This window comes from Halichoerus grypus, chromosome 8, assembly GCF_964656455.1.
Source record: "Halichoerus grypus chromosome 8, mHalGry1.hap1.1, whole genome shotgun sequence".
Lineage (NCBI taxonomy): Eukaryota > Metazoa > Chordata > Mammalia > Carnivora > Phocidae > Halichoerus > Halichoerus grypus.
The window spans coordinates 140,212,876-140,238,856 of NC_135719.1; the positions used below are offsets into that span (position 1 = coordinate 140,212,876).

The window sequence follows — 25,981 nt, forward strand, 5'->3', positions numbered from 1 at the left end:
AGCGAGAAACTTGGCCAAGGTCACACAGGGTGAGTGGCAGAGGTGGGACTGGAACCAGGAAGTCTGGTGTCAGAGCCCGTGTTCAAACCAGTAGGCCGTGCTGCTGTTCACCTAGTGTCTACCGTAGCCCAGGGACTCCCAGTCCTAACTTTCGCTTGAGAGCTTCCTGCGTGCCGGGCACTGTTGCAAACCCTTCACATGCATAAACTGGGTTGCTTGGCCCAGGCTTTTGTGGGATGGACACCCCGATATTCCCATTTAGCAAGTGAGGAGGTGGAGGCCCTGAGAAGTTAGGTAGTTAAAGCAAAGTCTGACTGAAGTGGGGAGGGAGGTGCACTCTTCCTTCTGGATATGCTGCCCTGGAGGCGGGCCGCCTTGGCCTGGGAGTACTTGATCCTGGGGCCAGGCCTCCGGGAAGGGGGCAGCAGAGTGTGTAGGGGGCACGGTCCTGCTGGCGCACACAGACCTCTCTGGTGGGCAGGCGGCCACAGGATGATGGGTTTGCCCGCAGATGCTCAGGATAAGCCGCTCTGGTCCCGGCCAGAGGGACGAGGTCATGGCCGCCTTGTTCAGGTGGGAGCAGGTGCAGAAATGGGGATAACCTTGTGCCTCTGGCAGAAGGTGTATCAACTAGTGTGAGGTGTATGGGGTCACCCCGTGACTTCAGCCCTCAGGGTGGAATCTCCTTGGCCTGAACCGTGCCCTCCCCTTTGCATGTCGTCAGCTGGGGTTTGGAGCTTAGACATGAAAAAACAGGCCAGCACAGCCTCGGGACAAAGACAGAGGCTTGCTTGGATGACAGAGTTCATCTGGTGAACTTTGTGGAGCTGGAGGGCACTTTCTAGGAGCCTGTCTCTACATCGCTCACCACCTCCAGTCCCTGTCCCCACAGACTCAGTTCAAATGTAAGGATGTCCCCTCCACAGACACACCTATGTGTGCCCATTGCTGCCACTCCTGTGAAAAACAAAACTTGAACTGGAAGAAGGCCACAGGCACTGTTTTCTTTTAAACTGGTCTGATTTAAGGCCGCGTGGGTGGCTCTGTCAGTTAAGCGCCGGACTCCTGGTTTTGGCTCAGGTCATGATCTCAGGGTCGGGAGATCGAGCCCCACGTTGGGCTCAGCACTGGGCATGGAGTCTGCTTAAGGTTCTTTCTCCCTCTCCCTCTGCCCCCCATTCTCTCTCAAAAAAAAAAAAAAAACAAACGCCCCCCCCCCAAAAAAAAACCCCAAAAAAACAAAAACAAGAAACTGAAACTTTGTCTGATTTCAGACTTGTGTTTAGGTGACAGTGGGCGAGTCAGGGGTGAAGATCCCCAAAGCCAGAGTTGCTATTTATGTTCCTTTTATTTCTTTAGTATCTAAATATAAAAACTCTTAAACAGTTAAGTAGGGGCACCTGGGTGGCTCAGTCGATTAAGCATCTGCCTTTGGCTCAAGTCATGATCTCAGGGTCCTGGGATTGAACCCCACGTTGGGCTCCTTGCTTAGCAAGGAGTCTACTTCCCTCTCTCCCTCTGTGCTCGCTCTCTCGCTCTCTCTCAAGTAAATAAATAAAATAAAATAAAAACAGTTAAGCATAACAGGTATGACTCCTCTGTTGGCTGGATTAAGAGGATCGTGGTGATAATAAATCTCACTTTATATTTTCCTGTGAGCTTGCAGAAGCATCGTCTTTTTAGGTTTTTAGAACAACCTTGGAGTAGATAGGGAAGGGGTGATTAATTCCACTTCTTTTTCTACCCAAGGCTCAGAGAGCCTGAGTAACTTGCCCAGGGTCACACAGCTGGTGAGCAGCACGCTGGGACTAGACTGAGACCTCTTGTTCTGGGTTCGGTGTCTTCTTGGCCACTCTCCAAAAACCCCCTGCCTGACTTTCTATTTGGCTTTGAGGTGACACATTCCCAGGAGTGGGGTAAGGGATGTCCAGGGTGGATGTCCAGGGTCCCCTCCAGGAAATGTGGGAGGAGTCCTCACATGTCGCCTCAACACCTTCTGATGCAGCCAGAAGAAAGGACAAGGCACACCAGGCCTTGCTAAGTCAGAGGCTGGGAGGTCTGTCCTTCGACCCTGATTATGAGAAAGCCAGAGTACAACTGAGTGTTTCCGCCTTCACTCTGCTGTCTGTGGCTTGAGATGGGGATTCATACATCCAGGAGCTACTGAGTGCTTGCTGGGTGCTGGGTGCTGTTCTAACATGTGTTCACTCCTAGACTCCTCCCAACAAGGCAGAAAACCAAGGTAGAGCAAGGTCAGGTGTGCCCAGCCAGGCCAGAGCTGGGCTTCCGACCCCTATGCCATGATCAGAAGAACAGAACGAGATTTTGGTAGACCCCAGCTGGGTTTGGACGATGATACGATTTGAGGTAGCAAGCTGAGTGCTCTGCCTCAGAAATGAACAAGAGTGAAGGGTTATCCACAGCGGGAAGGTGGCTCTCGAAGGAGAAATAGCAAGAAAGAGAGCACGGCGAGCCGCTCAGGGAGAGGTGGCCCATCCTGCAGAGAATGTTCGGAGGTTCAGAGTGGCAGTACGATGTTCCGTGTTGTGGCGTTTGTAATGCCAAGCCTTCAGTCACGGGCTGCCCATGAGGGCCTTGAGGGCTAGGGTGCTTTTGGGGATGAGAAAACAGAGGAGGGGACATCACAGCGCAAGGAAAGTGGAGATGGGCTGGGATTAGCTGCCCGTGAGTTGCATTGGAGAGAAACCGAAGCGCTTGGAGAGCTGTCCGTGTATTCTTGAAAAAGTTAAACACATAATTCTCGTACAAATAGCAAGCTTGTGTCAAAGACTTATTTTAACTCATGAATGAGGGAACCTGCAGCATGATGAAGCTCACCCCAGGAAAGAGCCAGGAGACCTCTCTTATTAGTGAAATGATACTGGAATCGGATTCCTGAGTGAGATCCAAAACTTGCCAACATTCTACAGGGCAATGAAGCCACCACTTTTGGGATTGTCTCTTATCCCAAGACAGAAACGAGTGGCGATTGACAAGTTAACCACTAGCTTGACAAAGTCTGGGCCACAATGAGGAGGGAATTATCAACGCGATCTTCCCAGGGGAGTCACATGACCCTTTGCTGGGCAGGTTCTATGATGCTCCCGTGTGATTTGGGGAGGACAGCCAACATCCACCTGCCTTTCTTTGGAGTTCTGGAAGGTGGTTTTCCCTGTGTCTTTGGAGACCTCTGGGGAGAAGTTCCTCTGAATTTCCTATGGTAGAGGGTTTGGGGACTCTACCTGTTACTTAAATATTGAAGGATGCAGGCTCACCATTGAAGGTGGTGGATTGAAAAATGCACATCGCCTTGGCTCCTTGCCATTATGAGTTCACCAAAAAGGTTTTTGGAAAAGCTAAAAAATTCGGAAAGATGAGAAAGAGAAAATGAGTATTTTGGAAGCCGGAAAACAGAAGTGTGAGCAGTAAGTAAGTTGTCTTGCAAGCTGGTGGGATGTGCCACCAAAAACAGGAGGGTTGGGGGGTGGTCAAGGAAGCAGTTTGGTGCCCACCCCCCGACCCCCCCACCCAATTTAGCAGAGCCAGACTACTCTGTCCTGACTGTGGCAGAAAATGAGAATTTACTCTTTGGAAAGCATGACACCAGGTCCTTGGAGAAGAGGGATTAGGAGGAGGTTTGTGTGCTGGATGGAGACCCACAGCTGTCCTCCCCCACTCAGCTTCCCAAAAGCTGGTGGCCTATTCTGTACCCACTCGGAGGAGACTGGAAAGTTCTTCCCTGGAAACTCTGATCACCCTGAGAGGAAGCATCTAAAGACTCTGACCTCTATTTTTTCCACATCTTTGCGAGCACTTGTTGTTTCTTGTGTTTTTGATTTTAGCCATTCTGACAGGTGTGAGGTGATACCTCCTTGTGGTTTTAATTTGCATTTCCCTGATGATGAGCGATGTTGAGCATCTTTTCATGTGTCTGTTGGCCATCTGGATGTCCGCTTTGGAAAAATGTCTATTCAGGTCCTTTGCCTATTTTTTAATGGACTTATTTTTTTTGGTGTTGTATAAGTTGTCTATATATTTTGGATATTAATCCCTTCTTGGATATATCATTTGCAAATATCTTCTCCCATTCAGTAGGTTGCCTTTTTGTTTTGTTGATGGTTTCCTTTGCTGTGCAAAAGCTTTTTATCTTGGTGTAGTCCCAAAGAAAATGAAAACACTAATTTGAAAAGATGTATGCACCCATTTACAATGGAGCATTATTTACAATAGCTAAGATATGGAAGCAACCTAAGTGTCCGTCGATAGATGAATGGATAAGATGTGTATATAAAATGGAATATTACTCAGAGTAGCCCTCAAAAAGAATGAAATCTTGTCATTTGCAACATGGACAGAGCTAGAGAGTACAATGCTAAGTGAAATAAGTCAGTCAGAGAAAGACAAATACCCTATGATTTCACTCATGTAAAATTTAACAAATGAACCAACAAAGAAAAAAAGAGACAAAAAAACCAAACTCTTAAATACAGAGAACAAATGGGTGGCTGCCAGAGGGGAGAGGGGTGGGCGGAATGGGTGAAATTGATAAAGGGGATTAAGAGTACATTTACCTTGAGGAGCACTGAGAAAAATAAAGAATTGCTGAATCATATTGTACAGCTGAAACTAATATAACATTGTATGTTAATTATACTTGAATTAAAAAATCACCTAAATACAAAAACAAATAAATAAAGACCCTGACCTCCAGAGATTCCCCACGGAAACAGCCTGATAACCCTATAATCGAGGCCCTCAGTCAGGCAATGCTTCATGCTTCTCACGTGAGCCCAGGCAGCCAAGAGTCACCCAACATCTCAGGAGAGCCTTGACTTTGCAAACCAGACAGAAGAAAAGCAATTTGGAGGGAACCATGTATGCAGGGAAGGAGCCAGCCTGTGTTCCCTGGATGAAAGTAGACTTTGCATTACATGTGTCATTTTTTTCCCAAGATGTTGAGTGTGGATATAAACATGAGGAAACCAATGAATCCACATGGAGAGTGGTATATAAGAAACTGATGTGGAGACTTCAAAGATGTGAATGAGAAGAAGAAAAAAGTTGGTCCTCCCCTGGAGCAAATTAGCTATGACCACCGTATGAAGTGGTGGGATCCAGAACTGGAAAAAATATGTATTTGCAGAACACATTTTGGGGACAGCTGTAGAAATCCGAATATAAGCCATATGTGAGATAATATTCTATCAAAAGATGAAATTCCCTGATAGTCATAATGGTGTTGTGGGTAGGAGCAGGGTTTCTCGACTTTGGTACTGCTGATGTTTTAGGCCAGATAATTATTTATGGTGGAGGCTGACCCGTGCTTTGTAGGATGCTTAGCAGCACCCACCAGACACCAGTAGCTCCCCCTCAAGCCTTGACACCTCAAAATATCTCCAGACATTGTCAAATATCTCTTTGGTGTGGGAGGGGCTAACATTGCCCTTGGTGAGACCCATTGGAGTAGAGGAGAATATTCTTGTTCTAAGGGAAAAGGTATGGAAGTATTTAGGGCAGAATTTTATGATCTCAGCAATTTACTTTTAAATAGTTTAGCAAAACAAATGTGTGATATAGAGAAAGTGAATATGGCAAGTATTAAGTGGTCAGTAGGTGTAAAGGGTATGTGGGCATTCATTGTATGTTTCATTTTATTGAAGTATAGTTGACAATGTTAGTTTCCAGTGTACAGCATCATGATTCCATAGTTCTGTACACTGTGCAGTGCTCATCACAATAAGTGTTGTTACCATCTGCCATCCTATAAAGCTATTACATTATTATTGACTATATTTCCTGTGCTGTACTTTATATCCCTGTGACTTCCTATTTTATAACTGGAAGTTTGTACCTCTTATTCCCCTTCACCTGTTTTATTCATTCTCCCCATACACCCTGCAACCATCAGTTCTTTGAATTTATGAGACTGTTTGTTGTTTGTTTGATCATTTGATTTTTTTTTTTAAGATTTTATTTATTTATTTGACAGAGAGAGACACAGCGAGAGAGGGAACACAAGCAGGGGGAGTGGGAGAGGGAGAAGCAGGCTTCCCGCCGAGCAGGGAGCCCGATGCGGGGCTCAATCCCAGGGCCCTGGGATCCTGACCTGAGCCGAAGGCAGATGCTTAACGACTGCGCCACCCAGGCGCCCCTGACCATTTGATTTTTAGATTCCGCATATAAGCGAAACCATGTAAGTCTTTCTCTGACATATTTTATTTAGCACTTACCCTCTAGGTCCATCCATGTTGTTCTGAACGGCAAGGTTACGTTTTTTTTATGGCTGAGTAATATTCTATTGTTTGTATGTACCACATCTTTATCCATTCAGCTATTGGTGGGCACTTAGGTTGTTTCATATCTTGGCTATAGTAAATAATGCTGCAGTAAACATAGGGGTGCCTGTATCTTTCCAAATTAGAGTTCTTGTTTACTTTGAGTAAATACCCAGTACTGGAATTACTAAATCATATGGTATTTCTATTTTTAATATTTTGAGGAACCTCCATAGTGGCTATACCAACTTACATTCCTACCAATACCGCATAAAGGTTCTTTTTTCTCTACACCCTTGCTCACACTTACTATTTCTTGTCTTTTTGATATTAACCATCCTGACTGGTATGAGGTGATATCTCATTGTTGTTTTGATTTGCATTTGATTGATATTAAGCATCTTTCCATGTATCTGTTGAATATCTCTAAGTCTTCACTGGAAAAATGTCTATTCAATTTCTCTGTCATTTTTAAATTGGATTATTTGAGGTTATTTGGTGTTGAGTCATGTGAGTTCTTTATATATTTTGGATATTAGCCCCTTATCAGTTACATCATTTGCAAATATCTTCTCCCATTTAGTAGGTTGCCTTTACATTTTGTTGACTGTTTCTTTCACCGTGTAAAAGCTTTTTAGTTTGATGTAGTCCCAGTAGTTTGTTTTTGCTTTTGTTTCCCTTGTCTGAGGAGACAGATCTAGAAAAAAGTTGCTAAGGTTTATGTCTAAGAGATTACTGTGTATGTTTGCTTCTAGGAGTTTTATGGTTTCAGGTCTTGCATCTAAATCTTGAATTGATTTTGAGTTTATATTTCTGTATGGTGTAAAAAGTGGTCCAGTTTCATTCTTTTGCATGTTGCTTGTCCCGATTGCATATTCCTGTCTCCTTTGTCATAAATTAATTGACCATGTATGTGTGGATTTATTTCTGGGCTATTTATTCTGTTCTATTGATCTATGTATCTATTTTTGTGCCATACCATACTGTTTTGATTACTATAGCTTTGTAGCATTGCTTTAAATCTTGAAATATTATAACTTTGTTCTTTTTAAAATTGCTTTGGCTATTTGGGGTATTTTGTGGTTCTATACAAATTTTAGGATTGTTCTATTTCTGTGAAAAATGCTATTGCGATTTTGATAGGAATCGCATTGAATACGTAGATTGCTTTGGGTAGCATAGATGTTTTGACAACATTCTTCCAGTCCATGAGCATGGTATATCTTTCCATATTTTTGTATGGTCTTGAGTTTTTTTCATCAGTGTCTTATAGTTTTAAGAGTTAAATTTATGGGGCATCTGGGTGGCTCAGTTGTTGGGCGTCTGCCTTCAGCTCAGGTCACGATCTGGGATTGAGCCCCGCATTGGGCTCCCTGCTAGGCGGGAAGCCTGCCTCTCTCTCTTTCACTTCCTCTGCTTGTGTTCCCTCTCTCTCTGTGTCTCTCTGTCAAATAAATAAAATCTTTTAAAAATTAAATTTATTCCTTGATTGAATTTATTCTTAGGTATTTTATTCTTTTTATTCTTGATGCAGTTGGGATTTTTAAATGTTTTCTTTTTGTTCATTATTAGCATATGGAAATACAATAGATTTTTGTATCCAACTTTACTGAATTCATATATTCTAATAGTTTTTTGGTGGGGTCCTCAGAGTTTTCTAGTATCATGTCATCTGCAAACGGTGACAGGTTTACTTCTTTTCCAATTTAGATGCCTTTTTCTTGTGTGATTGCTGTGGTTAGGACTTGCAGTACTATGTTGAATGAAAGTGGCAAGAGTGGACATTCTTGTCTTGTTCCTGATCTTAAAGGAAAGCTTTTAGTTTAACAATGAGTATGATATTAGCTGTGGGTTTATCATATATAGCCTTCATTTATGTTGAGGTGTGTTCCCTCTAAACCACGTTGAGTTTTTATCATGAATGGATGTTATATTTTGTCAAATGCTTTTTCTGCATTAGTTGAGATCATCGTATAGTTTTTAACCTTCATTTTGTTAATGTGTATCACATTGATTGATTGTGGATATTAAGCCATCCTTGCATCCCTGGAATAAATCCCACGTGATCATGGTAAATGATTCTTTTAATGTGTTGTTGAAAATGATTTGCCAAAATTTTGTTGAGGATTTTTCCAACTACGTTCATTAGAGATATTGGCCTGTACTTTTTTTTGTTTTTGTTTTTGTGGTGTCTTTGGATGTGGTATCAGGATAATGCTGGCCCTCATAGAATGACTTTGGAAGTTTTCCTTTCTCTTGTATTTTTTGAATAGTTTGACAAGGATAGGTATTAAATGTTCAGTAAAATTCACCTGTGAATCCATCTGGTCCTGGACGTCTGTTTGTTGGGAATTTTTCAGTTACCAATTCAACTTCATTACTAGTAATTGGTCTGTTCAGAGTTCCTACTTTTTCCTGATTTAGTCTTTGAAGATTGTATGTTTCTAGGAATTTACCCATGTCTTCTAGCTTATCCACTTTGTTGGCATATAATTTTTTCATAGTAGTCTCTTGTCATCCTCTGTGGTTCTTTGGTACCGATTGTTACTTCTCTTTCATTTCTCATATTATTTGAGACCTTTTTTCTTGATGAGTCTGGCTAAAGGTTCATTAATGTTTGTCTTTTTGGAGAACCAATTCTTGTTTTCATTGATCTTTTCTATTGTATTTTTAGTGTCTTTAATTTATTTCTACACCAATATTTACTATTTCTTCCATGACTTTGGACTTTTATTTTCTTGTTCCTTTACGTGTATGTTTAGATTGTGGATTTGAGATTTTTCTTTGTTTCTTGGGGTGGGCCTGCATTGCTATAAACTTCTCTCTTGGAACTGCTTTTGCTGGCATCCCAAAGATTTTGAACTATTGTTTCCATTTTTACTTCTCTCCAGGTAATTTTTAATTTCCTCTTTGATTTTTGTTGTTGTTGTTGACCCATTGATTTCTTAGCATGTTGTTTAGCCTCCACATGTTTGTGCTTTTCCCAGTTTTTTACTTGTAATTGATTTCTAATTTCACACCGTTGTGGTCAGAAAAGATACCTGACACAGTTAAATCTCCTTAAATTTATTGAAACTTGTTTTGTGGCCTAACGTGTGATCTATCTTGGAGAATGTTCCATCATTGTATTCTTTAAACTTCTCTTTGGATTTGATAAGTCTGAAAGTAAGTTAATATAAAAAAAGTTTACAGGGGCGCCTGGGTGGCTCAGTCGTTAAGCGTCTGCCTTCGGCTCAGGTCATGATCTCAGGATCCTGGGATCGAGCCCCGCATCAGGCTTCCTGCTCAGCGGGAAGCCTGCTTCTCCCTCTCCCACTCCCCCTGCTTGTGTTCCCTCTATCGCTGTGGCTCTCTCTGTCAAATAAATAAAAAACTTAAAAAAAAAAAAAAAAAAAAAAATTAAAAAAATTAAAAAAAAAAAAAAAAAAGTTTACAAAAGAGAACCCATAGATTTGCATACAGGAAAGGTAAAGAACTCAGAAAATGGTTAAAAAAGAAAATTGAGAACGTCTCCCAGATATAGAACAAAAAGAAATTTAAGACAGAAGATGCCTGAATCTGCCACAAATTAGCTGCATGACTTTGGGAAAGTCTCTTGACCTCTGTGGATTTCAGTTTCTTTGCTGGGAGGATGGAGCTCATAATTTCTGTCCTGCCTACCACACAAATATAAAAGGCAATTCCTATCCTTGCAATTACATGAATTTCTCTGACTCTCTGAGATACACCTGTTTTCCTGTGAATGGTGTTCATGTACTAATTCCTCTGATTGCATTCATTCACTCATTTGAGAAACATTATTTGAAAATACTTCTATGAGTAAAATGTGATTTTCTTATAAACAAAAAACAGAAAAAATAATAGAATTAGAGAATGAGATCAGAAGGTCAAACATCAGAATAATATTCTAGAAAGAGGGGACAAGGAAGTGGGGGCAGAAATCATTAAAAATTTAATTCAAGAGCACTTCTTGGAACCGAATTTCCAAATGAAAAGTACATTTAGGTCTTCAGCAGAAGGTATGAAAAGGGCCTCACTAAGGCTTGTCATTGTGAACTTGTCCCTGGTGTTGAGAAAAACGTCTAAAAGTTTCCAAACGAGGAAGAAAGAGGTCACATACAAAGGACTGAGACCTAGAGCGGCTTCTGACTTTTTGCCAACAGCACTGGACACTGGAAGGCCACAGAAGAATGCCCTGGAAATCCTGAAAGTTATTCTGGCCTGGAATTCTCTACCCTACAGAGCGTCTAATCAAACTTGAAGGCAGAATAAAGACATTTTCAGACCTGCAGTGTCTCTTCTGTGTCTCCGTCTCCATGGATTTGCACGCACACACTCTGAACTCAGGCTGTCTCATGAAGTGTACATTTCAGGGGTCGTGGCCACTTCCCACCCCCAGACCATCACCGTCCGTGGCTGCGTGAATCCTGAGTAGAGAGAGCAGTTCCAGAATCTGAGGATCTGGGGTACAAGGATGACATGGAGGGACACACGGGCAATGGTGTGTTTATATAAATAAAAACATCATAATAAAATAACAGTTCCAGCCTGTGACAGCCAGGGCAGGCTCTCAGGGTTCTGAGCAGCATCTTGACGTGGGGGCAGGAATTGGGGTGTGTGTAGAGGTGTGCTGGCGTGAATCCGTATTGGGGTGAGGGGAGAGTCGTCACAGGGAGAGGTGTCCTCCGTATATGCAGGTTTCCTGTCAGTCCCTGTGACTGTCTCAGAGTGTGCGCATCTCACTAGACAGACCCACCTCCCACCGCTGAGTAAATGAGAACAGCAGAGTTCCGGGAGCCCATGACCTGGCTGGCTCTGACCTTGAGCAGCCAACTGCCCACAGGTGTTTGTGACCAACAGCCTGAGGTTGACCCAGGAGAATGAGGAGTGCACGGGGTCCACGGTGCTCAGTCCCGGGGTCATGAGAGAGAGAGGGGGGGGGCAGCCAATGGGCGAGGACTCCTTTTAGGAATTGTAAGACCTGTGCACATCAGGGCTGCAAGCATGCACACCTGGCTCTATTTGAGACTTCCCAGTGCTGAGCTGGGATGGAACGGCATCCTATAATCAGGTGTCCTGGAGTCTGTGATTTGCAGCTAAAGCCTGCCCAGGCTTCCAGAATTGGAGGATCTGGCTCCCTCCCTTGTACCTTCATCAAGCTCTTGGCCTTTCTGAACTTGTTTTTCCCATCTGTAGAGTGGGGATGACGTTGACTTCCAGGTTTCAGAGATGTGGGGAAACATTGCCCATGACATCACATTTGCACCTGGTAAAGCCCTAGGGAAGAGAGGGGGTCATGGTAGTTTTTAAGAAAAATAGACACTTGGCAGAGAATGAGCTGCTGGGCAGAGAAGCACCTTGCCCGGGTCCATAGTGAGCTAGAGTGAGTGGAGAGGGTACCCAGGGTGCTCTGGCCTCCATCCAGGGGTCTGTGTCCCCCCCGCCTCCACCTTGCCTCACTCGCCTCTCAGGTAAGCTCTGCAGTCACTTATCAAATATCCTGAGTGTGTGTGTGCTTAGGCTCTGCGATAGTTATTCTTTCTCTCATTCTTTTATACATATCAGAAAAATGCACCACTGAGAACAAGGTCGGGGAGAGATCTGTCTCCATATCGGGTGGACTTTTAGGCTGGGGACAGTGAACTCTGTAAAGAACACCCTTCACTTAGCTCTGTGTTTGTATGTGTTCAACCATGTTTGGCCTTTTTTATTTTTTTAAGATTTTATTTATTAGAGAGAAGGACAGAGATAGCGAGAGAGCACGAGCAGGGAAGGGAGGGAGAAGCAGGCCCCCCACTGAGCAGGGAGCCCAATGCAGGGCTCCATCCCAGGACCCCGGGATCACAACCTGAGCTGAAGGCAGATGTTCAACCAACTGACCCACTCAGGTGCCCCAACCTTATTTTTAAAAAATATTTTTTATGCAAAATTTCAAAAATATGTAAAATCAGAGATAATAGTATAATCCCCAACATACCCATCACTCAGATTCATGGCCAGTCCAGGAGGTTTTATCAATGCCCCTTCCTTTCACCTCTTCCTATAGCATTATTTTGAAGCAAATTCCTTATATGAGGTATCATTCATAAATAATTCAGCATGTATCTCTAAGAGATTTTTTAAAAAATGACATAACCACCATTATTGTGCCTGAGAAATGATCTGATTTTATTCTTTGTTCACACTAGACCTGGGTCTCTGGTGCCTCCACTAGGAAGAAAAGGCCCCAGACAAAATGCAGAGAGAAGCCCAGAAAGTTCTTTGCCTTTGTTCTTCCCTGGGCGCAGGTCCTGAAGATGGAAGAGTGGTTTCAGGGACGGTCACAAATGTTTTTTGTTTTTTTTTTTTAAGATTTTATTTATTTATTTGAGAGAGAGAGAATGAGAGAGAGCACATGAGGGGGGGGAGGGTCAGAGGGAGAAGCAGACTCCCTGCCGAGCAGGGAGCCCGATGCGGGACTCGATCCAGGGACTCCAGGATCATGACCTGAGCCGAAGGCAGTCGCTTAACCAACTGAGCCACCCAGGCGCCCGGTCACAAATGTTTTTGACCGTGCGTGACTTTGACCCCAACTTTCTCGAGCCAGGCAGGGCCACGGTGCCACTCTCAGTGCGGGCTTACACCCAGAAAGCCAGGGGGGAGCTCTGGTGTCAGTGGAGTCCCTCCTGGGGTCGGGGGGGAGCACCACGCACCATTCCCTTCCAGTGGAGCGGGTGGTGTGGTTCCCGCTGAACAGAGAAGACGGAGGCTCAGAGGCTCGTCAGGTAGTGAGTGACCATCCGGGATCAAACCCATGACTATCTTGGAGAACGTGATTCTGTCTTGGGTTTCTTGGAAGGTGGTGTCAAATCACAAGCTCATCTCCATAGACAAGCTTTTTCGTGCAGGCATCTTCCCATGCCCAAGGCTACTACTCTCACAGGGACGTGCCTGTGGGTTCGGCACCAAGGACCGTGTTCTCAGTTTGCAGAGGGCTCAGGCATTCCGGAGAGAAGTGTCTCCTGCAACAATCCCCTAGCTCTGTCTTCTCTTCCTTGATTCTGCAACACTGGCTCTGGCCACATTTTCTCATTATGCTCAGCATTTGAGGGTTGAGTCTGAATTTTAAATTTGTGCTCTCAATATATCGAGCCTTAAAAAATAGGACGTTTCAACATCCTATTACCCATAGTTAGGGGACCTTTAAACATTGGATGCAATGTTTTGCAATTTGCTGGTTTGCCCTAGTTTTGTTAATAGATCTTTAATTCTCTTTAAACATTTGCTCCTATCTTTTGGTTTTATTAAATTTTGAAATGTACATGTGTTTTGAAGTCCTCTGGGTAACAAAATGTCAACAGATTATAGAGTACATTTTTTTTTGTTGCCTACCAGCTCGTAGAGTCCTAACAACCCAAATCTGATTAGAAATGAGGTTACAACCCCCCACCCTAACCCAGATCTTCTGAGAATAAGGCCACCGAAATGAGAGAAATTAAACCAATGATCGCGTTCCCCTCAAAGAGTTAAAACTTTTTACCAAAGTCCTTCCTGGGGATTGGATTTCATAGGATGAAATGTCCTTCAGCCCCGTACTGCCATCAGTCTGCTGAGCACTAGAATAAGGTGCATTCATGTTCGATCAAGAGAAAGTTTGGGTGATGCCAATTCGAACCCCCTAGGGTGGCTGTGATTTAAAAAAAAAAAAAAAAGTGTTGGTGAAGATGCAGAACAACTGAAACCCTCATATGCTACTGGTGGGAATCCAAAATGGTGTAGCTGCTGTGGAAAACAGTTTGGAGGATCCTAAGTAAGGCGAACCTAGAATTACCATGTAACCCAGTAGCTGCCCAATGTCATTGAACACAAGTGCTCAAACAGAAACTCATCCATGAATATTCATAACAATACTCTTCATAAAGGCCAGAAGGTGGAAACCACCAGAATGCTCATGCCCTCACGAACGGGTGAACAAGCTGTGGTATGTCCATACAGTGAAGTGTTACTCAACCATAAAGAGGAACCAAGGACCATGCTATGCCACAAAGGAACCTGGAAAATGTGATGCCAAGTGAGAGAAGCCCCATATTGTAGGATTCCATTATGTGGAATGTCCATGATAGGCAAAACCATAGACAGTCGGCTGGTGGTTGTCAAAGGCCGTGTGGAGTAGCTGGTTAATGGGTAAGGAGTTTTATTTGGGGATGAAGAAACCGTTTTTGCAACTAGACGGGCAAGGGAAGGGAGGGTTGACAACCTTGTGAATGTGCAAAGGCCAGCAAAGTGTGTACTTTAAAATAGCTGAATTTATGTCCTGTGTTTCACTCCATTTGAAGAGAGTGAGACAGTTTGGCTTCTTGGAACATACTTACTATTGTTCTACTTGGCGTGAGACCAAGTAAGTAAGGGAGGATCTGTAAGTGGGGTGGTTCAAGCTGCAGCCTGGAGCAGTGGATTAGAGAACGGGCTCTGGAGGGAGATGGGTGCGGGCTCAAATCCTGACTTCTCCACGCTGTGTGATGTCAGGTAAGTTAGTTAACCTCTCTGAGCCTTATTTCCCTTCTCTGTTAAATAGAGCTGCCGTAGTGCCTACGTCACAGGGTCACCGAGGAGACCGAGCTCTTAATCTTAAGGTCAACCATGAACGGGTTCAAGCTGCCAGCTGGGCATACCCCTTCTCCGAACTCTAGTTTCCTCCTCTACTGAAGAGTGAGCACCCTGCCTGGCACATCCTGTCACGTGGGTGACGAGATCGCAGGTGGGAGTGCGTTCGGGCAACCCCCCCGTTTCTGTCCATGATCTCAGGCCACACAGGCTCTTGGCACTTAGAAGGCAGATGGTTTTCCTTTCCTCTGTGTTCTGTCGATGCGCAGGGCATCAGGAGGCTGGGCTGGAGCTGACCAAGCCCCTGGAAGCCCTTTGCCAGGTGTGGGGCGGGCCTATACGTGTCCAGCTCCCACTGCGAGGTGGCAGACATACTCCGTCCCCACAGGGCGTGTGAGTTTCCCAGGCGGGGTGTAGCCTCTGAGCACCAGGATCAGCCGGTTAAACCTGCTTTGGCTCAGGTGCTGGGGGTTCTGGGGATTCCTGGGATCAAAATCTATGTATCTGGTCCCCACCTGCCTCCCAGGGGACTTGTGGCAAGCTCTGAGACCTTCCTGGTTTCAGGGGCCCTTACTGGCATCTGGGGAGCAGAGACAGCCTGCAATGCCCAGGAAGCTCTGTAGACCAAGAACAAACCGGCCCAGGACGTCAGCCATGCAGAGAAGACCCCTCTGCTAAGGGACCTGTCAGAAGGATGGGTTTATAATGCCCTGAGAAGGGGACCATTCCTGCCTGCCATTGGCACCTCGTGAAGTATCTCAACAGCCGTGGAGGCATCTCCCCACTTCATACATGAAGAAAGTAAGATCCAGGAGGCTCTTGTCCAGGGCCCACAACTGCCAAAGATGTGAACTTGGGTCTCACTCCAGAATCTGTTTCCTTAACTGCCTATCAGTAAAACAGGACAACAGAACACGTCTAGGCTGCCTTATGAAGGCCAAAGGGGACCAAGTATGTTTTATTTGGATAAACCAACATTACTCAGTGCCTCTTCTTGCCTGGGAGCCATGTGCCATGGTCCTTGCTCACAAGGCACCTAGAATATAGTGGGCAAGGGGGCAGACCTCCAAACAGAGAAATTAAATCCACTTTTCTAAGGATTAAGAGTTGGAGAAGCGTGTACCCAAACCGAGAAGGTGCTGCCCGAGCTGAGCACAAAGATAAAGTGGCAGTCAGTGGGGAGAAGACCGACAGGAAGGGTGTCCCAAGTCGATGAAAGAGCATGAACGCAGGGGTGAGGTTGTCAAGCTGTGTAGAGCTGTTGCAGGGGGCGGGGCTGGACACTTAGCTGACCTGGGAGGCCCACGATGACAGGAGAGCCGTGTGGCTCTAGAGGACGAGGGAGTGTGTGTGTGGCACGTGCGTGCACTTGGACCTTATCCTGAGGGTGAGGTGGGGAGCGACAGGACAGGGTCCGTTCTGGATCAGGCATTCAGGCTGCTGGGTGCAGACGGACCTGAAGGAGCAATGGGCCAGGCAGTCAGGTTGCTTTAAGTCATGAGGTGGGGCTGGACGGTGGGGCGCCGGGGCCGTGGGAGATGGATTAGAGGCAGGAGGTAAATTCGTAGCTGGTCTGCCTTCTGGAAGAGGAGAAGGGAGGGGGTCTGTGGGTATCCCAGCTCTCTAGCCTGGGGGAAGGGGAATGTTCTTATCCTACTCACAAGGGAGGAGAGGTGGGGGAGAGGTTTGAGTTTGAGCTGCTGGGAGACCGGCAGGGGGATCCGTCCAACACACAGTTGAGTGTGCTCTTGGGGGCGTGAGTACCCGCAGCCTGGCAGCTTGCCCGCACCGTTGTTTGGGATTCCTCCCTTATGGGGAGCCTTAGTTGATTTTTTTTTTTCATTGTTCTGTCAAATTCCATGGAATGAGCAGATAAGTGATTACCTGGTTCACCCATTCAACCATCAGTGAACATTTAGGTTGTTTGGAGCTATTAGGAATAAAGCTGCGGTGAGCATCTGATAGTTGCCTTTTGGGAGTCATGGGCTTTCATTTTTGTTGCATACAAAGGGGTAGAATTACTGGGTCCTGGGAATGTGCTTGGACGTTTTCGTAGCTATGGCTGGATAGTTTTCCATTCTACCACTTTACATGGCCTCCAGGAAGTATAGGGGTTCTTGGTACTTCATGTCTCGACCAACATTTCAATTCTAGTATCTCGTGAATTTCACCTGCATCCCTGGAGATAAATGGTTCTGAGCACTTTCTTATGTTAAACACATAATGGCTGTTTAGATATCCTTTTCTCCCCTCTCCCCCCATGATGTGTCTTTGTCCAGTTTTCTATTAGATTCTTTTTCTGATTATATCCGAAGAAGTCCTTTTGTTAGGGGCTGTATTCTGTTTTCACTCTTACTGATGTCTTTTGAATGGAAGTTTTTGATTTTAATGAATTGTAGTAATGACAGCAATGAAATAAACGTCATTGTTAAAAACGGAGCGAAGTGGTATCTTGGAGAGAGGACGCCTAATACTGCGGCTAGTGTGATTTTTAAGGGAATTAAAAGTCTTCTGGTTTCATGAGTGGAGAAGGGAAACAGCCGGGATGGATCTTGAGTCTGAGAACTTCTATTGGGCAGGTCCCCAGTTCTTGGTCTATAAAAGGGGGGGGGCTGTCGGCCTGGCCTCCTGGGGTGTTCACAGGGCCCAGTGAGTTCACTTGGGCAAGAAGGCTCCAAAGAGGGATGTCCACACTATTCTCAGAGGTTCTGCTCAGAGCCTGAAGGCAGAGGGGAGGCCCCAAACCCATCTCCTCCCTGGCTGTGGGGGCGGGCCTGGGGGACAGGGGCATGGTGGGGGCTGCTAGAATCATCTAGAAGGGAGTGGATCAGGCCTGAGTCATCTAGAAGGGAGTGGATCAGGCCTGAGTCAGGTTGGGGAAACTGGGACACCCATGCTCTCTTCTCTTTCCTAGGGTCTCCCCCTTCTCACCTCTTCCCATCCAAGGCCTGAGAGCCCTTGCCTGGTGGCAAAGGCCCTCTGGAGGGAGGACACTTCCAGAATGCACTGGCTGACCTGCTGGCCACCTGTGCCATCTTGGTAGATGCCCAGTTGGATGGGGCTCGGAGCTCGTTCCCACAGGCTAGCAGTCATGCTCGAAACCCACGTTCCTACTACACAACGCCATTTCCCACCACATCCCCATCACATGCTATGCTCCGACCACACTGACCTTTCTGTTCTGGGAACATTTTGCCACTTCCTGCCTGTGCCCAAACCAGCCCATCAGCTGAAGATTCTTCCCCTGTCTGCACATCCTCAAGCCTTCTGCTCTCTGTCTCCCCTGGTTGGTGGCCTTTTCCCCACCCCCACCTTTGCCCGGCCGTGTATTCCCTGAAGCTCTCCCTGGAAGCCGGGTCACATGGCACTACCTGGGTCGGGTTCCCCCTTGGTCCCACCCGCAAATGCTGGAGGGCGTGGACCTCACTCCCCTTTGCTGCGTCCCCACAGCCTGAAATTGTGCCCGGCATGGGATGGGAGCTCACAGACCCTGAAGGCAGGGGGACAGAGACACTTGCCAAAAAGTGGGTCCTCTGCAACTGAAGGTGGAACAGGTTGGCAGCAACAGGGAGCTCGGAGCGAATTCCACAGTCAGAGGTCAGGGCGCCTTACTTTCCACCACTGCCCTCTGTCCTCTTTTGCAAGAGGTCTCGGAGGGGAGTTTTAAGCTCTTAAGGGCCAGGTTGAGCTTCCTAGGAAGTGGCCAACCATGCTTGCTTCTCCTCCACAATTCCTGGGTCTTGGTCAGTTATAGAGGAGGGGGGCCAGCCCTTGGTCACATTTCCTGGCCCTGGGTAGGAATCTGCCCTGAGAAGCCTGCTTCTCAGGCCCCCTCTCTCCCCCAACCCCCCTTGGAGCCACATGTGGCCATAGAGGCCTCAGTCCCCTGAGGGCTTCGAGAAGTGCAAGATGGCCCTCTGCTAGGGGCAGGACGGGTGTCGGTGGCAAAGTGACATTCAGGCGTCTGGGCAGACGTTGTCAGCAGCCTGGGTCCCGGTAATCTGCAGTTTTGTTTTCAGCGCCCTGCCCCGCACTGGTGGGGCCTCTCTGGACAAGTCAGAGCAGGAGGCGCTGCTTTGTTAAAAGCCTGGGCCACCTTGGTGACCACCGTGGAGTTGCTGCTGGGGGGGGGGGGGGCGGGAAACTCCGCTTTTGAGGCAGGTGCAACTCATCAGCCCCGGAAGGAACTTGGGGCTCCTGCCCAGGGTCGCAGGACGGCCAGAAGGTAGCCCGCAGGCTGGGCTGTTCAATGCAGCACGAGGCTGGGTGCGGAGATCTGGTGGGCAGGACAGAGACCCCAGGGCGAGGCGGGTGGTGTCGGGCTCAGGGCCGTGTCCGGGGGCTGCCACTGGTGAGCCAGTGACCGGGTGGCCAGAGAGGTGGCCCTTCTCGATCTCAGTGTCTCCTGTGTAGAAGGGGGTGGCTCCTTTCTCTGGGGCCTGATGAGGGGGTTCAGTGAAAAATTGCAGCCCTGGGGTGGGTGAGGCAAGAGGGGGGGTGGCCCCATGAAGGAGACGGCAGAGATGCCCCCTGAGCCTTGAAACATGCTCTGATGGGCACGTGAAGAATTTTCAGTTGGGGCGTCCGGTGCACTTCACTTCTTGGATTATTTCATAATGTGATTTTGCTCTGTTTTTACCCTTTTAGGCCAGTGACTCTCAAACAGGCCTGCATATTGGAATCACCTGGGGAGCTTTCAAAAATGTAAAGAACTGCCCAGGTGCCCCCTCCTCCTCTCCCAACATGAAGATGTACTCATCTGGGAGGTGGCCTGGGCACCCGGGTTTTTAAACCTCCCCAACTGAGTCTAAGGCCGAGAGCCCCTGTGTTAGGCAGCCCCATGTATTCTGTAGGTCACCTCCTCTCAGAAATCCATATGAAACCCAGCATAGGTGATTGGAAAATGCACACAAGTTCTTAAAAATTTTTGCCTTATTACATCAATTTAGATCTGCTGGATCCCCAGGCCTCACACGTGGGAAGCACCCATCAAGTGCTTCCTGAACGTAAATGGGGTTGAATGCGCATCTTTGGCATTTGTAAGCCCCTCCAGCACAGGCCCGAGGTCTGTGCGTCCCTTTGAGGCCTCTCGCAAGGCCTGATACTGGAAGAGAGGCAGAAGTGTGCTGGTACAATCTATCCATCGACGTGTTATGGGGTAAGCCTCTCAGTAGACCAGTCTGTTTTCGGATTTGCTCTAGGTTATTCCACGGGGAAGAAGAAATGAGGTTAAGTTACAAAACAGCCATGCACCATTTTGATTTGGGGTTCTATACATCTACTATAACAATATGTGAAGAGATAGGCCAAAAGTTGAATGGTAGTCTCTGGGTTGAAGGATGGCCAGGCGTTTCATTTTCTTCTTTATGGTGGATTCATAGTTTGAAAATTTCTTATAGTGAACACGTATTTTCCTGTAGCCAGAAATAACTAAATTTTAAAGGGGAGATTTGTATTTTTCAATGCTTCTGGTACAGTCGTTTAAACACTCTGATGTGCGATAGATAGGTAGGTAAGTGGATGGATGGATGGATGGATGGATGGATGGATAGGTGATAGAGAGAGAAAGGAAAAGAAAAGAAAACCAAACCAAACCAAACCAAATCTTCTGGTTCCAAAGCCAGACCAACCTGGCTCCGCAACTTGCTAGCTCTAGCTTAGGCAAATTAACCTCTCCCATCTGTTACTACTACTAAGGTACCAGGTGAGGCTCTCTTAGCTACACTATCTCCCGTAACCCTTTCATCCCCTGAACAACCTAGGAGGTAGACAGAAGCAGAAACCGAGGGAAGCAAAGCAGAACTTGCCATCGATTGTTGTCATAGCAGGTATGGGACGCAAGTTCGAGCTACCTCCTCAGGAGGTCATGCACAGACCCTATGGGGAAACAAAGGAATCGGTCAGTCCTGTAAAATCAGTCCTGGAGCAATTCTTAGAGAATCCTGTGCCCTCCAAGTGGCCCTGGGGTTTCTCGGTGCTGTGACTCCGAGGGTCCTGCCTTGGGCGCTCTGCCCTCCAGTGGCAGACGCGGGAAGTGCGTCTCTTCCAGGCCACTGAGCCTCTGGACGGGGTACAAAGAACACTGGGTTCAATCAGAAAGTTTCTTCATTCACTAGCAGTGAGAGGCTAGTGGTTCAGGTCTCAGCCATGGTTTCCTGACACCTCTGCCTTAGACCTGTCCCCCCACCCCATCCCACCCCATGCACCTTGTCCGGACTGTTGCAGTAGTCTGCCTGCCCGCCTCCCTCCCACAAGCCATCACAGTTATCTGGATAACCAGCAGATAGGTCTTGTCACTCTCACCCGTAAAGACCCTGTGGGTCCTCGTGGCAGGGCGAGAGACCTCATGTTTACTGAAGGTCTGGCCTGAGCTGGAAGCTTGCCATGTGAGACCCTCTGTCTACCCCCCCAACCCCGTTTGCTAACCTCATTCTGTACCCCCTCTCCTGCGCACCCCTTGCGTTGACCCTTGGGAGCACCAAGGCAAGTGGGACTTGGTTATAGAAGTGACACGGGGGCCAGGACGTAGGACGGAAGGTCCGGAGTGTAGGAGACTTTGCACACGCCATCCCCCTCCTGGAATGCCCTTCTTCGCTGTCTCCAGACACCCACCCTCCCATACAGACTTGGGGGCACAGACCCACCTCCCCTTTCCTGCAGCATTGCCTGTCGGTGCTCCAGTCGGCAGGAATTGCTTTCTCCTCTCCTGTGACCACTCTGCTGAAATCCCCGCAGGCTTCGTGGGTCCTGCCCCATACTCTGTGTTTCCCGCCTGGCCTCCCCTGCCAGACCCCGGGAGCCACCCCCTGGGCAGAGGCCCTATCAGCCCCGGGAGGCGCTCCCCCACCCCAGCAGGGTGCCCCCCACACAACAGGCTGCAGTGTTTGTGAATAACTAAAGGGGATGCCAAAGATGAAGACCACTTCCCAGGCACCCAGATGTCCGGTGCCCGTGCCCCCAGGGGCCTCCTGCGGCACCCTCTTCACCCGTGCCAGTGCGCAGGTCTCCGGCACGGCCCAGAGCTGTGCCTGGTGGGGAGCAGCTCCGAGATGTAAGCCAGAGGTAGTCAGGAGCAACCCACTTAATGACTCCAGCTTGACTCTAGTGAGATATGAACTGAGTCAACGCCGAACAAAATGAATTTTTGATTACCACTTGGGCATTGTGAATATTTCTGTCTGACTCGCCCGGTGTTCTGCTGGGGGTTTTTTTTTTTGCCCCCAACTCAAGCATGAAATATACCCTGCGGTTCCTCAGAAGAGCCCGGCTGGCAGGCAGGGCCCTTGGGGTAAAGGAATGTTGGAAATTATCAGCATAAGAAAGGAAAATGACAGACCTCTGCAGGCGGAGGTTTTAGCCCCTCTCCTGTAATTAAAATTTACTTCGTATTTCAGGGCTGCATTTATGAAGCCTGGAGGGAGGATTGTATACCATAGCGTGATCACATTTTAGAGCTGGTGTGTTTTTCAGGGAAATGTGATGGAGAGGGGGTTTTCGGGTCAGTTCTGATTTTTAGAAATGTCATCAGCACGTGCATCAGGGGTTCTGTGCCTGTGCTGGGGAGGGGGTTGTGGTATGGGAAGGTGATATAAAGTTAAACTGGGTGAGAAGCCTGCCTTTAAGCAGACAGCTGTAAATTAGGTAGAGGGACAAGTCGAATGGTTTCAGGGCTCTGGAAAAGGGCAGCAAGTTCAGCGCCCCAGCAAGTCAATCCCGGGTGGCTTCATGGAGGAGGTGGTGTTCTAGGCAGGCCTTGGGAGACAATGAGGCTTTAAATATGAGTTACCTGGGGTTGGAGAAGGGCAGCCCAGGAGGAGGGATCATGGTGAACAAAGGCTCAGATACCAGGGAGCCCGTAGGTGGGCCAGAGTGCGACCGAGGAAGGAGGAGAGGACAAGCCTGGGAAAGGAATTTGGGGGTCAAGTGGTTGAGTGCTGACAGCCACTCTCATAGCGATGGCTGCCCTTGGCGTGGAAGAGCTATTGTCACTGGGGGGGGCATTTTTCCATTGTTGGGGGCTATGGGGAAAGCAGTAGACATGAACCTGCCAACTGGGGCGTGGCAGGTGACCATTCCTCCTCCTTGAGCTCAGAAGGCAGTTTATGGGGGTTGGTTACTAAGCATCCCATTAGCAGGATGCAAAAAAAAAAAAGGGATCTGGCTCTGTGTATCTCTGTCCCCCAACCCTTGTGTTATATTTGAAGCCTGATTCCAACTGAGGAGCATAGGAGAGGGGCTTTTAAGCTTTAAACCGCGGCCGGATTCCGGCCCTTGCTGGCGGTAGCTGTGTGATTTCAGGACTTAGCCTCCCTGAACCTCCGTCCCCCATCTGTGATGTAACGGGACGGTGTAGTTGGGATAGCTCCTAAGTGCTAAGGCGTTCTGAGCAATAAAGGAAGCATCATGCCACACTGAGAACCATGCCTGACAAACAGCAAGTGCTTAATAAGTGCAGGCTGCCACTGCTCTGCTCCAGCCACTCCCTGATTTCTCCTGCCTGGTTTGATGAGCGTGCCATCAAACTCTTAGCATCTCTGCTAAGACGCACCATGCCTTCCAGCTCCCGGGCACTGTGTCTTATAAAATCCCCGGAGGGGTCTGCCAGGTAGTTTCCTGTTGCCAAACGGGAGACCGAGCTCAGCGGGGTGGGTGATGTGGTCACGGTTGCACAGCCCCATTTAGATGTACATCCGAGGCTTCTAATGATGGCTGGGCTCCCCAGGCTCCTCAGGGATGGGTCCTTATCACTGGTTCCAGGTGAGCTGATACCGCACGCTCTGGGTGCGGATCTGTCTCCTGATTAGGCTGAGCTGGGATGTCTCAAGGTTGGTGCCTGACCATCCCGTGTCCCTTTCTCCCAGTCCTCCATGCTCTTCTTGAATTTGCTGTCCCACCTCCCTGGATGCCTGGGGAGAGGTGAGGGGGCTGGGTGTCCGCCTTTGCTATACGACAGGTGAGCAGTTATGGAGGAAGAGGAGCTTCCAGATGGCTGGGCTCTGGGTGCTGGGATCCCATGTCCCCCATGGCTTCATGGCAGCTACCCATCTGGTGAGGGTGCTGGACCCTGCACAGATTTGGGGGCACGGGCATCTAAAAGACCTATGGGATCCCTCAAAAGGGGAATTTTCAGACTCTAACTCTCCATTCTTAGAAGCTTAAAAGTAGATGTGTTTCTCAAAACAGTTTCCTCTTTCCTTTCCAGTAGATGTTTCTAGCCTGGCAGGAAGGCATGTTTTGGGAGGCAAGCTGACTGCCTAGGTAATGCTCTGCATGGACTGTTGTGACAAACACCAGTGAGTGGCTTTGGGAAGAGACAGGCCTGGGCTCAACTCCTATCACCTTGGCAAGTCACCTAAGCTCTCTGTGCCTCAGTTTTCTCAGCTGTGAAATGGGATCATAACAGACATACCTCCCCAGGTCACTGTGCAGATTAAACAAATGCATATAAAACACTTCTCCCTTCTGTAATTTCCCTGAGTGCCTAAAACCAACAGGACACTTGGGGTCCAATTGCAAGCAAGCAAGACTGCCCCCAGAGTCTACTTTCTTGGGGGACAGGATAGCTTTTAGCACAAAGCTCTCAAGTGATACATGGTACCTGCTGTTAACCAGAATTAGTATTATTTAAAGCCAACCTCATTCTCCCCTCACCCCCGCCCCCCGCCACCCCACCCCACCCCAAGAAAGGCAGTTAAACCAGCAAAAGAAAAGAATGTAGTCCCCAGCAACGTGGCCCATCCTACTGGAGAGTTTGTTAGATATTTCCATTAATCCCTGTTTAACATATAAGCAGATTATCTGAGCAGAACCAGGATTTTGGTGCAGAATGATTTGCCTGTCCTTGGCCTGGGCTGCTGATGCTGCCCTTGAGGCTCTGTCTGTTCCTTGTGTTGAAATTCCAGGTAGTCTATGGAGAAGAGCCGTGGGCAGGGGGAGGGGGCTTCTAGAGCTCTAAAAATGTGTTCTCGAAGATGTCTGTGAGTACAAATGTGCTTCCACCTTGACATTCAAGAGGCTCCTGCAGCAAACCTTGCTCTCACGCCCGCCCCCCCCTCCCCCCCAGACCCACCTCCGCCAGCCTCCCACCGTCCTCCAGGGTTGAAGGGAGGAAATGGGACGGCAGGAGCTGAGGGGCTCCAGAGGCAGCCAGGCAGGGGTGGAGTGGGTTGGTAGGCCTCGGGAGAGGAACATTTTTATCACCGATGTTTAAAATTGCTGGCCAAGGGACGCCTGGGGGGCTCAGTTGTTAAGCATCTGCCTTCGGCTCAGGTCATGATCCCAGGGTCCTGGGAATTTTTGATAACTTTAATTTTTAATTTTTTAATTTTTTTTATCATGTTCAATTAGCCAACATATAGTACATCATTAGTTTTTGATGTAGTGTTCAGGGTCCTGGGATTGAGTTCCCGCATCGGGCTCCCGGCTCAGCGGGGAGTCTGCTTCTCCCTCTGCCCCCCCCAACCCCCGTTTGTGTGCGCATGCTCTCTGACAAATCTTTAAAAAAAGTTGCTGGCCAGTGTGAACCACGAGTAGTGCAACGTCTATGATTTTTTATCTTGGGAAATACATCTAACATAAAATTTACCATTTTGACCATTTTTCAGTGCACAGTTCAGTGGTGTTAAATACATTCACATTGCTGTGCACCTGCTACCACCTCCCATCTCCAGAACTTGCTCATCTTCCCAGACTGAAACTCCGTCCCCCGTAAACACTAACTGCCCATCCCCCTGACCCCAGCCCCCTGACCCCAGCCCCCGGCAACCACCATTCTCCTTCCAGTCTGAGTTTGAGGACTCCAGATACCTCATGGAAGCGGGATCACAGTCTGTGTCTTTTTGGGACTGGCTCTATTTCCCTGAGCATGGCGTCCTCAAGGTCAGGATTCATCTGTGTCCTAGCAGGCATCAGTCCGTCGTCCCTTCCCAAGGCTGAATGGCGTTCCGCTGTGTGCGTCCACCGCATCGTGTTTACCCGTTCATTCATAGGTGGACACGTGGGGGGCTTCCCTCTTGGCTGTTGTGAGTCGTGCTGCCTTGGACAGGGGGGTGCAATATCTGCTCGAGTCCCTGCTTTCTGTTCTTTTGGGTATCTGCCCAGAAGTGAAATTGCAGGATCCAATG

General features: G+C 47.8%; 1 protein-coding gene across 3 annotated transcripts in view; it reads left to right on the top strand.

Annotated features, from left to right (window-relative positions):
- Positions 1-25,981, top strand: part of SLC24A4 (solute carrier family 24 member 4) — a 164,074-nt gene that overhangs the window by 44,616 nt on the left and 93,477 nt on the right. The gene's annotated exons all lie outside the window — the stretch shown is intronic.